This window comes from Somniosus microcephalus, chromosome 4 (assembly GCF_052327205.1).
Source record: "Somniosus microcephalus isolate GS21.2 chromosome 4, FLI_Smic_1.0, whole genome shotgun sequence".
NCBI classification, from domain to species: domain Eukaryota; kingdom Metazoa; phylum Chordata; class Chondrichthyes; order Squaliformes; family Somniosidae; genus Somniosus; species Somniosus microcephalus.
Genome location: NC_140990.1, coordinates 86009876 through 86024454, shown reverse-complemented (window position 1 = coordinate 86024454; position 14579 = coordinate 86009876). Strand labels below are relative to the sequence as shown.

General features: G+C 48.9%; 1 pseudogene; it reads left to right on the top strand.

Moving 5' to 3' along the window:
• The first annotated feature begins 5946 nt into the window (after positions 1-5946).
• On the top strand, positions 5947-8179 carry LOC147119425 (uncharacterized; annotated as a pseudogene).
• Positions 8180-14579: the final 6400 nt, after the last annotated feature.

Genomic DNA, 14579 nt, shown 5'->3' with positions numbered 1-14579 from the left:
CAGATAGTGAGGCGAAAATATCTTCTATCCTCGGGAGTGTACTGTGTGAAGGATTGGGTTCACAGTCACCTTGAAGTCCCCACAGATGCGAACCTTCCTTGGCTCCTCAGACTTATTGTTTAACGTTTTCTTCATGACAGGAACGATGGGTGTCGCCCACTCGCTCCAGTCTACCTTAGATAACACGCCTGCATTCTCCAGATTCTCCAGCTCTGCCTCGACGGCTGGGCGAATTGCATACGGTACCGGTCTTGCTTTGAAAAACTTGGGAATTGCATTCTCTTCTATTTTTATCGAGGCGGTTACGCCTTTAAGAGTTCCCAGTCCTTGTTGAAATACCTCTTTAGCGTTAGCTAAGATTTTTGACAATCGTCCAAGTGTGACGTCGTCATCCTTTTTACCAGCCACAGTCAGTGCCTGAATGGAGTGCCAGTCTAAACTTATCTTTCTGATCTATTCACATCCCAATAACGGTGGTCCACCATCTTGCAGTATTTACAGATACAATTTCTTTATTTCCTTGCCGTTGTATTCGACAGGCACCCTTATTTTCCCTCTGGGGTATACTTTCTGCCCCGTATATGTCTTCAAGGCAATGGATGTGTCTTTCAAGGGTATGTGTGAGAATAGCCGCTCGTAGTCTCGTTGATTCATGACGGTCAGGGCTGATCCTGTATCCAATTCCATTTTGACTTGGGACCCTGTTAGCATGAGGGTGACCCAAATGGTTCGGTGATCCTCTTTTGTGATTACATTGTGTAGTTTGAGACAGCTTAGTCTCTTGTTCCCGGATTCACTATCGCTCTTCTGGTCTTCGGAACTACTGTCCGTCATCTTTTGTACTTTCCTGTACTGTTCCTTAGTAGCCTTTTTGTTGTCGTTAGTCTTCTTCCCGGACCTGCAAACTCATGCAATGTGTCCCATCTTTCCGCATTGCCTGCATGTTTTGTCCTTGGACCAGCAGTCCTTCTGGCCATGGGTTGTTCTGCCGCAGCGATAACATTTTTCAAATCCCCATGTCATTTCATGGGTGCCGTATTCCTATGGCTTTTGCTGTATTTCCACAGCTCCCCTTGCTGCTGCTTCATACAATACTGCCACGCTGAAAGCCTTATCTAGCATCAGCTCTTTCTCTGAGAGTAACTTCTTCTGGGTTCCTTCACTCAGGAGCCACAGACAAATTTGTCCCGTAGGGTATCTGCCAGTCCTGCTCCGAACTGGCAGTGCTTTGATAGCTTGCATAGTTCCGTAAGGTAATCAGCATTGCTCTCATCTTTATGCTGATTTCTCTTGTGGAATTTAAATCTTTCTGCTATCAGCAGCGATGTAAGATTTAGGTGTTCCTGTAGGATATCAACAATTTTGTTAAAACTCTTCGCCATCGGTTTGACTGGAGTAATCAGGTTCCGCAATAGGCCATACGTTCTTGCGCCCATTAAGTTTAGTAGTACCGATGCCTTTTTCTCATCGGCTACTTCATTTGCCTTGCAATATACTTTGACTCTTTCCACATACGTGGTCCAGTCTTCTATTGCATTATCGAAGGCAGTGATATTGCCAGTCTTTGGTATCTTGGAGATCTAAGATGGCATCTCCCGCGCTTTGCCTTCTTCCCCGATTGAACAAAATGGCGCCTCCCGCGCTTTGCCTTCTTCCCTGCTGGATTAAGATGGCGTCTCCCGCGCTTTCTGTCTTTTCCGCTGCTGCTAGCGCTGTTGCTGGCATTTTTATGCCTTGATGGTGACGCCCTATGGTCTTCGCGCACTTCCCCCCCGCGCTGCTGCCAACGCCGCTCTCCGCGGTCCCCGTGGCAAACTGCAGCTCCTCGCGGCTTTCTGCGCTTCTAATTTATTTAATTTTAATTACTGTTCCCGTCGTCAGAGCAGACCCTAGGGGACACTTTCCTCCCTTTTCTCGGGTCTGTACGCTGCCCGGCTTCGTAGCACCGGCCGCGCCCTGTGTGCTCCACCCTCTCTCTCTCTCTCCTTTTCCTGACAACGCTGCTCGGCCCCGTTGAAAAGCTACCCGATCGAGCTCTAGCCCGCCGCAGCCCAGGAAGGATCAGTGTACTACCTGCCACCAGCCCGATTAGCTGGAACACCATAGACTGGATAACCAAGCCCAGCTCTCGACAGCCTCTCCTGCAAATCTTCGAATTCGATGAATCAGAGGGCGGTTGCCCACGGTCGACGTCCATTTCTTCTGTTTGTTTTTTTTCTTTTTGGATTTCTTCCTTCTGGCCTCGACCTCTAACAACTTCGCTTCAGGGATGGATCCCCGTGAGGTGGTGCAGAACTGTAGGTAAGTTCGGATCTGTTCGTCGCCAGTGTAATGTCCGTGTGTAATTGAGACACGGACTGCAGGAGTTGGTTATAACAGGTGTTTACTGAATGGAGACAAAACTGGAACTACTGTACAAAGTTACTACACAGGCTTATATACAGGGGTGGTCACTACTGGTACTGCAGTATACAGGGGCTGCAGAATATAGTTCCTTCTTCAAAGTACATACACTACAGGCCCCAACCATTAACCCCAATCCTAACCAATAACCACTAGCCCCAACCACTAATCCCTAAACCTTACCCCAGTCCCTAACCAAGGATTATTGACAGATCAATGGAGGAGCTATAGACCTAATAACGGAAGTATTTGAAACAATTATCTCAATGAAATAAATAGTGCAAGGTATGTTAGTAATAAGAGATTAAATCAACAAGACCATCAAAGTCAGCAATGACAATTGCAAAGATCAGAACAATTCAAAGGCTGTCATAAGCAATATGTGTGCAGGATTTTTGCTAAATCGGTTCCAAAAAAGTGATAAATGATACAGTTCCATAAAGGGGTGGTTCAAAGGAACTTCAAATGAGTGTAAGTGAGACAGCCTATGACACCCACAAGCCATGTACACAAATGGAGCAAATTTGGGGTTTGATCTGGAATAAGGCGAATGAGATGAGAACTGAAATAATCTACAGTAAGAAAAGGCCGAAAAATGGAAAAGTCGGTAACAGAACATCAATTAGTCTCATTTTATCATGGAAAAATCAAATATTCGACACACTGCGTTTGAAACAAATATTTCTTTTAAATATTTATAAAGAATATTAATCTCCAGGGGTTATTAAGTTCATCAGAAACAAACCATAACGGCCAGAATGAACATGGTTCAGTCCTCAATGCAATCACAGTAAATCATGCTCTATTCACTTATCTGGGCTTTTACCCAGCATACCCCGCGGTGGGGAATGTGCCGCACCCAGACTACAAGAGCCCAGTGCGCAGGCGCGATACCGGGCTGTGTTTGGAGCATGCGCAGTGCGGTGTACGGGGGACGGGCAGAGGTTGCAGGCGGACAGATGTCAGGAGCGCAATTTTGCAGCGGGTACGAAGCGAGGAGGCGCGGGGCAGTAATGGAGCTGGCGGGTGGAGGGGAAAGGCTTCATCAACAGCTGATGTAGGTCGCAAACCCCGAATAATAACCTACAGCTCCCGCGTTTGCAGCTGCCGGGCTTTTTCCTGAGAACAGGCCCAGGTTAACGGCAGCCATCTTCGGGAGGGTTTGAGCGCTGCCATCATGAGTCAGCAAGTAGCACAGCGCATGCGCGGCCATCTGAACAATGGAACAAAGAGTGGGCGGGGCTTCAGGGTCCCAGTGACCAGGAGAGACAATCATTGACTCATTGATTTTATTCTCACTCTGCACACAGCGGGTTTCTCAGCATCTCTCCTGAAGGCGCTGGTAAGTGCCGGGGTTACGGTTTACATCCCACAGAATTGTAACGGAAGGCCCCAGATTTAGGCCCCATGTACTCAGAACTGTTCAAGTCCCACTCCAGAGACTTGAGCACAAAAATCCAGGCTGGCACTCCAGTGCAGTGCTGAGGGAGTGCTGCACTGTCGGAGGTAACATAGAAGATAGGAGCAGGAGTAGGCCATTCGGCCCCTCGAGCCTGCTCTGCCCTTCAATGCGATCATGGCTGATCATCCAAATTCAGTACCCGGTCCCTGCTTTCTCCCGATACCCCTTGATCCCTTTAGCCTTAAGAAATATATGCAACTCCATCTTGAATATATTTAATGAATTGGCCTCTACTGCCTTCTGTGGTAGAGAATTCCACAGGTTCAACACTCTCTGGGTGAAGAAATTCCTCCTCATTTCTGTCCTAAATGGCCTACCCTTTATCCTTAGAATGTGACCCCTGGTTCTGGACTCCCCGACCATCGGGAACATCCTTCCTGCATCTAGTCTGTCCAGTCCTGTCAGAATTTTATAAGTTTCAATGAGATCCCCTCTCATTCTTCTAAACTCCAGTGAGTACAAGCCCAATCATCCCAATCTCTCCTCATACGTCATTCCTGCCATCCCAGGTATCAGCCTGATGAATCTTCGCTGAACTCCTTCCATGGCAAGAACATCCTTCCTCAGATAAGGCGACCAAAACTGCACACAATACTCAAGATGTGGTCTCACCAAGGCCCTGTACAACTGCAGCAAGACTTCCTTGTTCCTGTACTCAAACACTCTCGCTACGAAGGCCAACATACCATTTGCCTTCTTAACCGCCTGCTGCACCTGCATGCTTACCTTCAGCGACTGGTGCACAAGGACACCCAGGTCTCATTGCACTTCCCCTTCTCCCAATCTATTGCCATTCAGATAATAATCTGCCATCCCGATTTTGCCACCAAAGTGGATAACCTCACATTTATCCACGTTATATTGCATCTGCCATGCTTTTGCCCAATCACCCAACCTGTCCAAATCATCCTGGAGTTTCTCGGCATCCTCGTCACAGCACACATGCCCACCCAGCTTTGTGTCATCTGCAAACTTGGAGATATTACATCTAGTTCCCTTGTCTAGATCATTAATATATATTGTGAATAGCTGGTGTCCAAGGACCGATCCTTGCGGTTCCCCACTAGTCACTGCCTGCCACTCGGAAAAAGACCCGTTTATTCCAACTCTTTGCTTTCTGTCTGCCAACCAGTTCTCTATCCAAGTCAATACCTTGCCTCCAATCCCATGTGCCTAACTTTACACGCTAATCTCTTATGCGGGACCTTATCAAAAGCCTTCTGAAAGTCCAAATACACCACATCCACTGGTTCTCCCTTATCTATTTTACCAGTTACATTCTCAAAAAGTTCCAGTAGATTAGTCAAGCACGATTTACCTTTTGTAAATACATGTTGACTTTGTCTGATCCTGTCACTGTTTTCCAAGTGCTCTGCTATTACATCTTTTATAATGCACTCCAGCATTTTCCCCACTACCGATGTCAGGCTTACCGGTCTGTAATTCCCCGTATTCTCTCTGCCACCTTTTTTGAACAGTGGGGTAACATTGGCTACCCTCCAATCCATGGGTACTGTTCCAGATTCCATCAAATGCTGGAAGATGATCAGCAATGCATCTACTATTTCTAGGGCCACTTCCTTAAGTACCCTAGGATGTAGATTATCAGGCCCTAGGGATTTATCGGCCTTCAATCCCATCAATTTCCCTAACACCATTTCCCTACAAATACTTGGAGGGGAACTTGGAGATGATGGTGCTCCCATGCAACAGCTGCCCTTGTCCTTCTAGGTGGTGGAGGTTGCGGGTTTTGGAGGTTTTGTCAAAGTTCTGGTCGAGTTGCAGATGTATAAAGTTCCTTTCCTTCACCCCTCCCCCTCCCACTCCCACCTCTCTCTCCTCCCATAGAGGTCAGAGTCTTGTGTAGGCCCAGACCAGGTGGCGGGTTCCCTTCCCTGAGGGACATCAGTGAAACAGTTGGGATTTTACGATAATCCGGCAGCTTTCATGGTCACTTTTTTCTGGTGTCAGCCCCACAAATGACCAGATTCATTAAACTCAATTTCACAAACTACCTCATTAGTGGGTTCTCTCTCACGCTCCCTGTTTCAAATTAATTTTACAGGGTATTAGAAGGGGAGGATTTGCCGACGGGAAACTCAAAACACACAACAAATCACTCGATTCATCGGAACTTGAATATCATCAGCCTTTGAATATGGAAGCAAAAAGCACCATTCACAGTGGGGAGAAACCGTACACGTGTTCTGTAGGTGGACGAGGTTTCAGCCGATCCTCTGGCCTATCAACACACAAGCGAGTTCACACCGGGGAGAGACTGTTCAGGTGCTCTGAGTGTGGGTAGGGATTCACTAATTCATCCCACCTACTGAGACACCAGCGAGTTCATACTGGAGAGAGATCATTCACTTGCTCCATGTGTGGGAAGGGATTCACTCAGTCATCCAACCTGCTGAGACACCAGCGAGTTCACACTGGGGAGAGGCCTTTCACCTGCTCCGTGTGTGGGAAGGGATTCACTCAGTCATCCACCCTGCTGAAACACCAGCGAGTTCACACTGGGGAGAGGCCGTTCACCTGCTCTGAGTGTGGGAAGGGATTCACTAATTCATCCCACCTACTGAGACACCAGCGAGTTCACACTGGGGAGAGATCATTCACTTGCTCCATGTGTGGGAAGGGATTCACCCAGTCATCCAACCTGCTGAGACACCAGCGAGTTCACACTGAGGAGAGGCCATTCACCTGCTCTGTGTGTGGGAAGGGATTCACTCAGTCATCCAACCTGCTGAGTCACCAGCGAGTTCACACTGATGAGAGACCTTTTAACTGCTTGGACTGTGGGAAGTGCTATAAAAGTTCCGGGGAACTGACATGCCATCAACGTGTTCACACTGGGGAGAGACCGTTCAGGTGCTCTCACTGCAGGACTGGGTTCAGGCGATCATCTGAACTCACTGTACACCAACACACTCACACTGGGGAGAGGCCATTCACCTGCTCCGTGTGTGGGAAGGGATTCACTCAGTCACCCACCCTGCTGAAACACCAGCGAGTTCACACTGGGGAGAGGCCGTTCACCTGCTCTGAGTGTGGGAAGGGATTCACTAATTCATCCCACCTACTGAGACACCAGCGAGTTCACACTGGGGAGAGATCATTCACTTGCTCCATGTGTGGGAAGGGATTCACCCAGTCATCCAACCTGCTGAGACAGCAGCGAGTTCACACTGAGGAGAGGCCATTCACCTGCTCTATGTGTGGGAAGGGATTCACTCAGTCATCCAACCTGCTGAGTCACCAGCGAGTTCACGCTGATGAGAGACCTTTTAACTGCTTGGACTGTGGGAAGTGCGATAAAAGTTCCGGGGAACTGACATGCCATCAACGTGTTCACACTGGGGAGAGACCGTTCAGGTGCTCTCACTGCAGGACTGGGTTCAGGCGATCATCTGAACTCACTGTACACCAACACACTCACACTGGGGAGAGGCCATTCACCTGCTCCGTGTGTGGGAAGGGATTCACTCAGTCATCCAACCTGCTGAGACACCAGTGAGTTCACACTGGGGAGAGGCCGTTCACCTGCTCTGTGTGTGGGAAGGGATTCACTCAGTCATTCAAACTGCTGAGTCACCAGCGAGTTCACACTGATGAGAGACCTTTTAACTGCTTGGACTGTGGGAAGTGCTATAAAAGTTCCGGGGAACTGACATGCCATCAACGTGTTCACACTGGGGAGAGACCGTTCAGGTGCTCTCACTGCAGGACTGTGTTCAGGCGATCATCTGAACTCACTGTACACCAACACACTCACACTGGGGAGAGGCCATTCACCTGCTCCGTGTGTGGGAAGGGATTCACTCAGTCATCCACCCTGCTGAAACACCAGCGAGTTCACACTGGGGAGAGGCCATTCACCTGCTCTGAGTGTGGGAAGGGATTCACTCCTTCATCCCACCTGCTGAGACACCAGCGAGTTCACACTGGGGAGAGACCATTTCAATGTCTGGAATGTGGGAAGTGCTATAAACGTTCCGGGGAACTAACATGCCATCAACGTGTTCACACTAACGAGAGATTGTTCAGGTGCTCTCACTGTGGGACTGGTTTCAGGCGATCATCTGAACTCACAGTACACCAGCGAGTTCACACTGGGGAGAGGCCGTTCACCTGCTCCGTGTGTGGGAAGGGATTCATTCACTCATCCACCCTGCTGACACACCAGCGAGTTCACAACTGACTGCAGGGGTTGGATTCTGCTGTTATTGCTGCTATTAATCATATCCAAGACTGAACCATGTGCATTCTGACAGTTGGGGTTTGTATCTGCTGATGTTAATAACCCCTATAACTGGGCTGGAGTTTAATATTCTGGATAGATTTCAAATAAATCAGCTTTGTGTTAAACACATTGTTGTAGATTTTCATCTTTCCCAACTGAGTGTTTAGCATCACCTGGCTGGAGCTCAGAAAGGACAATTTGGGGGAGGATCGTACAGTGGGAACAGAACTGCAGCCTGGACACAGTCCTTCAGGGCCACACTGTGAGGGGCAAACGGCACTTTGGCCTTTCTTGAGGTGTGTATGAAATGTGTCCCAGCAGCTCTCGGCTGTGGTTCAGAGCTCCCAAGCCCGGAGCAGAAGGCTCCTCTAGAAATGAGCCCCAGTCCATTGTTTGCTCCTTTTATGGCCTCATTAACCTGCATCGCTACTTTTAGTGATTTGTGTATTTGGACCCCGAGATCCATTTGCTCCTCTACCCCATTTAAACTCTTATTTTCCAAGTAGTGTGTGGCCTCCTTATTATTCCTACCAAAACACACCAGCTCACACTGAAATTCATTTGCCAATTAACCGCCCATTCTGCAAATGTATTAATGTCTTCTTGCATTTAATCGCAGTCTTCCTCAGTATTAACTTTACCTTCCAAATTGGCATCATCGACAAACTTTGAATTTGTACCTCTGATTCCCGAGTCCAAATCGTTTATGTAAATGGTGAACAACAGTGGTCCCAGCACCGATCCCTGTGGAACACCACTGCCCACCTTTTGTCAGTCTGAGTAACTACTCCCAACCCCGACTCTCTGTTTTCTGTTTTCTGACCAGCTTGCGATCCATAAACAGTTTGTAAGATCTACAAGATGACCCAGGTCAGGCCATGTGGAGTGAAGGGCCAGGCAGCAGAATGGATAGAAAGATGGCCACAAAACCAAACAATTGACAAAAAGGGAGAAAATAGAATGAGAGTAAATTAGCAAGAAATATAAAAACAGTCTGTAAGAGCTTCTAGTATGTAAAAAGGATGAGAGCAGCAAAAGCAAGTGTTGGTCCATTAGAGGCTGAGACAGGAGAAATTAAATTGGAACAAGGAAATGGCAGAGACTTTAAATAAATATTTTTTATCTGTCTTCACAGTAGAAGACATAAAAAGTAAACCAAAAATAGCGGGGAACCAAGGGGCTACTGAGAGCGAGGAACTTAAAGTAATTAATATCAGTAGAGAAAAAAATACTTGAGAAACTAATGGGACAAAAATCCAACAAATCCCCTGGACCTGATGGCCTACATCCTAGGGTTCTAAAAGAGGAGGCCGCGGAGATAGTGGGTTCATTGGTTGTGATCTTCCAAAGCCCCTAGATTCAGGAATGGTCCCAGCGGATTGGAAGGTAGTAAATGTGACCCCGCTATTCAAGGAAGGAGAGAGAGAAAACAGGGAACTACAGGCCAGTTAGCCTGACATCAGTTGTCAGGAAAATGCTGGAATCCATTATTAAGGAAGTGGTAACACGGTACTTAGAAAATCATAATATGATTAGGCAGAGTCAACATGGTTTTATGAAAGGGAAATCATGTTTGACAAATTTATTGGAGTTTTTTGAGGATGTAATAGCAGGGTAGATAAAGGGGAACCAGTGGATGTAGTATATTTGGATTTCTGCAAGGCATTTGATAAGGTGTTACATAAGAGGTTGTGAAGCAAGATGGGGTTGGAGGTAATGTATTGGCATGAATAGAGGATTGGTTAACAGACAGAAAAGAGAGTAGGAATAAATGGGCCATTTTCAAATTGGCAGGCTGTAACTAGTGGGGCGCCGCAAGGATCAGTGCCTCAGCTATTTACAATCTATATTAATGACCTAGATGAAGGGACCAAGTGCAATGTGTCCAAGTTTGCTGATGATACAAAGCTAGGTGGGACAGTAAGCTGTGAGGAGGATGCAAAGAGCCTGCAAAGGGATATAGACAGGTTAAGTGAGTGGGCAAAAAGGCGGCAGGTGGATATAATGTGGGGAAATGTGAGGTTATTCACTTTGGTAGGAAGAACAGAAAAATAGAATATTTTTTAAATGGTGGTAATCTATTAAATGTTGTTGTCCAGAGAGATTTAGGTGTCCTCGTACAAGAAACACAGAGTTAGCATGCAGGTACAGCAAGCAATTTGGAAGGCTAATGGCATGTTGGCCTTTATTGCAAGGGGGTTGGAGTATAAGAGTAAGGAAGTCTGGCTACAATTGTACAGGGCCTTGGTGAGACCACACCTGGAGTACTGTGCACAGTTTTGGTCTCCTTATCTAAGGAAGGATATACTTGCCTTGGAGGCGGTGCAACAATGGTTCACTAGATTGATTCCTGAGATGAGAGTGCTGTCCTATGAGGAGAGATTGAGTAGATTGTGCCTATACTCTCTGGAGTTTAGAAGAATGAGAGGTGATCTCATTAAAACATATAAGATTCTGAGGGGGATTGACAGGGTAGATGCTGAGAGGCTGTTTCCCCTGGCTGGAGAGTCTAGAACTTGGGGCCATAGTCTCAGGATAAGAGGTTCGGCCTTTTAAGACGGAGATCAGGAGAAATTTCTTCACACAGAGGGTTGTAAATCTTTGGAATTCTCTGCCCCAAAGTGCTGTGGATGCTCAGTCATTGAGTATGTTCAAGGCTGAGATAGTTCGATATCTGGACTCCAGAGGAATCAAGGGATATGGGGATAGGGCAGGAAAGTGGAGATGAGGTAGAAGATCAGCCATGATCTTAATGAATGGTGGAGCAGGCTTGAGGGTCCGTATGGCCCACTCCTGCTCCTGCTCCTGATTCTTATGTTCTTATGTAAAACAGAAATCAGAGGGTTGGAGTTAAGCGTAGTTTGTTGCCATTTTTCCATCCATTCTGCTGCCTGGCCCTTGACTCCACACGGCCTGACCTTTGACTCCACACGGCCTGACCGTGGTCATCTTGTAGACCGTACATATTACAGACACAGTGCACCAGTGGTGGAGGGGGTGGATATCGAGTCCTGTGGCAGGGGCTCTGATGGATTTCTCCGTCCCGTGTGTTTTGAGGCATCGCTAGTTGCATTTTTCACCTCTTTCCACCTTGAAAAAAAAATATTTTTGCCAGTTTATTAAAGCCATTAAAAACTTCCCAGATAAGTCACACACAAAAATGAGACCGTGTATGTTTCCGTCAGAATGACAGGCCTGAACTCGAGTTAGAAATCACAGTTAGAAAACATTCAGCAATTAAACCAGACTGGGCGGGGTGTGAGGTGTGAGTTAGGAATGGAAAAGTGGAGGCTAATGTCCTTTGCACCAGGGCTGAGGACCCGGGCACTCAGGTTTCTGTATAATTTATTTATTAATTTTGTTTAATGCCCAATATTGCAGGACAGTGTCCTAGGCCCAACCATCTTCAGCTACTTTATCAATGATCTTCCCTCCATCATAATGTCAGAAGTGGGGTTGTTTGCTGATGACTGCACAGTGTTCAGTTCCATTCGCAACTCCTTAGATAATGAAGCAGTCCATGCCCGCATGCAGCAAGACCTGGATGACATTCAGGCTTGGGCTGATAAGTGGCAGGTAACATTCATGCCACACAAGTGCCAGGCAATGACTATCTCCAACAAGCGAGAGTCTAACCACTGCCCCTTGACATTCAACGGCATTACCATCGCTGAATCCTCCACCATCAACATCCTGGGGGTCACCATTGACCAGAAACTTAACTGGACCAGCCACATAAATACTGTGGCTACAGGAGCAGGTCCAAGGCTGGGTATTCTGTGACGAGTGTCTCACCTCCTGACTCCCCAAAGCCTTTCCACCATCTACAAGGCACAAGTAAGGAGTGTGATGGAATATTCTCCACTTGCCTGGATGAGTGCAGTTCCAGCAACACTCAAGAAGCTCGACATCATCCAAGACAAAGCAGCCCGCTTGATTGGCACCCCATCCACCACGTTAAACATTCACTCCCTCCACCACTGGCGTACTGTGGCTGCAGTGTGTACCATCTACAAGATGCACTGCAGCAACTCGCCAAGACTTCTTCGGCAGCAACTCCCAAACCCGCGACCTCTACCACCTGAAGGACAAAGGCAGCAGGCGCATGGGAACACCACCACCTCCAGGTTCCCCTCCAAGTCACACACCATCCTGAGTTGGAAGTATATCGCCATTCCTTCATCGTCGCTGGGTCAAAATCCTGGAACACCCTCCCTAACAGCACTGTGGGAGCACCTTCACCACACGGACTGCTGCGGTCCAAGAAGGCAGCTCACCACCACCTTCTCACAGGCAATTAGGGATGGGCAATAAATGCTGGCCTTGCCAACGACGCACACATCCCAGGTACGAATCTAAAAGAAAATCTCAACCGGCTTGGTGGGTCATCTTGCCGTCTGGTGGAGGCGAGGTTACCCAATGGAGGGCTCACTATGTGGGAGCCCTTCCCTGCACCATTGGGGATCTGGAGTGGAGACTGTTGCAAGGAGCTGTCGTGTGCAACAGTTTTTAAGCTCCTTTCCAGACTCCAAGGCCAGATGTGATGTTTGCAACCTAGAGGAGTCCATGGGCCGTGTATATATTCAGTGTGAGAGGTTGCAGCCCCTGTATAGTTACCTGAAGGGGCTGCTCCTCAACTCTTGGTTACACTTTAGCCCCACGCTCCTAATCTTTGGCCGCCCGGTGCGGAGGGGGGGTGGGTAAGTCGGAGGATCTTCTCCTGGACCTGCTCTTGGGCCTGGTGAAAACAGCAGTTTGTAGGACCAGGATGGGCGGGGCTCATGGGGGGGTCACTCTGGCTGCCTGCCTCTCTCCCATGGTCTTGTCCCTGCCCGGGTGGCCCTGGTGAGGCAGCAGGCGGTGTCCACCGGTTCACTTGATACCTTCCCTGACCGGTGGGCACCTCAGGTTAAAGAGGCAATAATCGAGCCTCACAATCACATTATGATTGAATTATTATTTGTGAGTGTCGCTGTATTGTACAGTTATTATTCATAGAATAGATTCATAGAAACTTACAGCACAGAAGGAGGCCATTCGGCCCGTCGTGCCTGTGCCGGCTCTTTGAAAGAGTCGTTGTGTTTAGTCCCACATCCTCACTTTTTGTCCGTAACCCTGTCAGTTGCTCAAGTTCCCGTCCAACTCTGCTTTACAATTATTAACGGAATCAGCTTCCACCAAAGAGAACGTGTGCCCTCCTTGGAGCGGAACCAGGTAAAGAGGGCGAGTGTCCTCCTTGGAGAGGAACCAGGCAAAGAGGGCGAGTGTCCTCCTTGGAGAGGAACCAGGCAAAGAGGGCGAGTGTCCTCCTTGGTGGGGAACCAGGTAAAGAGGGCGAGTGTCCTCCTTGGAGAGGAACCAGGCAAAGAGGGCGAGTGTCCTCCTTGGAGGGGAACCAGCTGGAGGGCGAGTGTCCTCCTGGGAGGGGAACCAGGTAGAGGGCGAGTGTCCTCCTTGGAGGGGAACCAGGTAGAGGGCGAGTGTCCTCCTTGGAGGGGAACCAGGTAAAGAGAGCGAGTGTCCTCCTTGGAGGGGAACCAGGCAAAGAGGGCGAGTGTCGTCCTTGGAGGGGAACCAGGTAAAGAGGGCAAGTGTCCTCCTTGGAGGGGAACCAGGCAAAGAGGGCGAGTGTCCTCCTTGGAGGGGAACCAGGTAAAGACGGCGTGTGTCCTCCTTGGAGGGGAACCATGTAAAGAGGGTGAGTGTCCTCCTTGGAGGGGAAACAGGTAAAGAGGGCGAGTGTCCTCCTTGGAGGGGAACCAGGTAAAGAGGGCGTGTGTCCTCCTTGGAGGGGAACCAGCTGGAGGGCGTGTGTCCTCCTTGGAGGGGAACCAGGTAGAGGGCGAGTGTTCTCCTTGGAGGGGAACCAGGTAAAGAGAGCGAGTGTCCTCCTTGGAGGGGAACCAGGCAAAGAGGGCGAGTGTCATCCTTGGAGGGGAACCAGGTAAAGAGGGCGAGTGTCCTCCTTGGAGGGAAACCAGGTAAAGAGAGCGAGTGTCCTCCTTGGAGGGGAACCAGGCAAAGAGGGCGAGTGTCGTCCTTGGAGGGGAACCAGGTAAAGAGGGCAAGTGTCCTCCTTGGAGGGGAACCATGTAAAGAGGGTGAGTGTCCTCCTTGGAGGGGAAACAGGTAAAGAGGGCGAGTGTCCTCCTTGGAGGGGAACCAGGTAAAGAGGGCGTGTGTCCTCCTTGGAGGGGAACCAGCTGGAGGGCGTGTGTCCTCCTTGGAGGGGAACCAGGTAGAGGGCGAGTGTTCTCCTTGGAGGGGAACCAGGTAAAGAGAGCGAGTGTCCTCCTTGGAGGGGAACCAGGCAAAGAGGGCGAGTGTCATCCTTGGAGGGGAACCAGGTAAAGAGGGCGAGTGTCCTCCTTGGAGGGGAACCAGGTAAAGAGAGCGAGTGTCCTCCTTGGAGGGGAACCAGGTAAAGAGGGCGAGTGTCCTCCTTGGAGAGGAACCAGGCAAAGAGGG